The sequence below is a fragment of the Octopus bimaculoides genome, chromosome 19 (assembly GCF_001194135.2).
Source record: "Octopus bimaculoides isolate UCB-OBI-ISO-001 chromosome 19, ASM119413v2, whole genome shotgun sequence".
Classification (NCBI taxonomy): domain Eukaryota; kingdom Metazoa; phylum Mollusca; class Cephalopoda; order Octopoda; family Octopodidae; genus Octopus; species Octopus bimaculoides.
The window spans coordinates 5,377,108-5,378,014 of NC_068999.1; the positions used below are offsets into that span (position 1 = coordinate 5,377,108).

The following is a 907-nucleotide window of genomic DNA, read 5'->3' on the forward strand; positions in this document are numbered from 1 at the left end:
AATATACACACATACATACATACATACACACATGCACATACATATATATACGCACACACACATATATACACACATACATACATATATACATATATGCACATATATACATATACATACATACATGCACATACATATACACACACATATATACATATACACACATATATACATATACATACATACATACACATACATATATATACACACACACATATACACACATACACACACATATACATATACACACATACATGTATACACACATACATACATACATACATATATATATATATATATATATATATATATATATTTCTAGATTGACACAGCACCACCTTACTTGGTGTTGAACATGTCCACATCCTTAGGTGAATGGAGCCAAATCGGCGAAAATTTGACAGATTTAAATTTTAAAAAAATAGAGATTCGAGGTGAGAATATTCAAGCCTCCATTGGTAGTTCAGGCCCCATGAATTCTGTGACTAACACACACACACACACATATATATAATGTCATTTTTCTTACCTGAATTTCATTTATGCAAATTAGTTTGGTCATTAGTGTATTCTGTTCTTTTTTGCCTATGTCTAAGTATTTCATTTACTGATGACAGCTTTTTAGGTAGAAACAGGTGTCCACAGCTATTCTGTTGTTTTCTTGATACTTGAGATTATCTCCCCTTCTCATTAAGAGTCTCAGAAGGTCTACCTTCTCTGGAAGTGAAGCTAATTTTAATAAATCATCAGTTTGTCTTGTATGTTATTTAGTATACCTTTATTCATCTTTGTTGCTCAGCTGCATGTCACTGACCACTCAGAGTTATTTCTCTTCGCACATTTTCATTCCATTTCATTTCATATGTATATATATATATATATATATATATATATATATATATATATATAT

At 29.9% G+C, this 907-nt stretch overlaps 1 protein-coding gene across 1 annotated transcript in view; it reads left to right on the plus strand.

The window, feature by feature from the left end:
* The window catches only part of LOC106869426 (GRIP and coiled-coil domain-containing protein 2), a 121,436-nt gene that overhangs the window by 50,773 nt on the left and 69,756 nt on the right, over positions 1-907 (plus strand). The window lies entirely within an intron of this gene.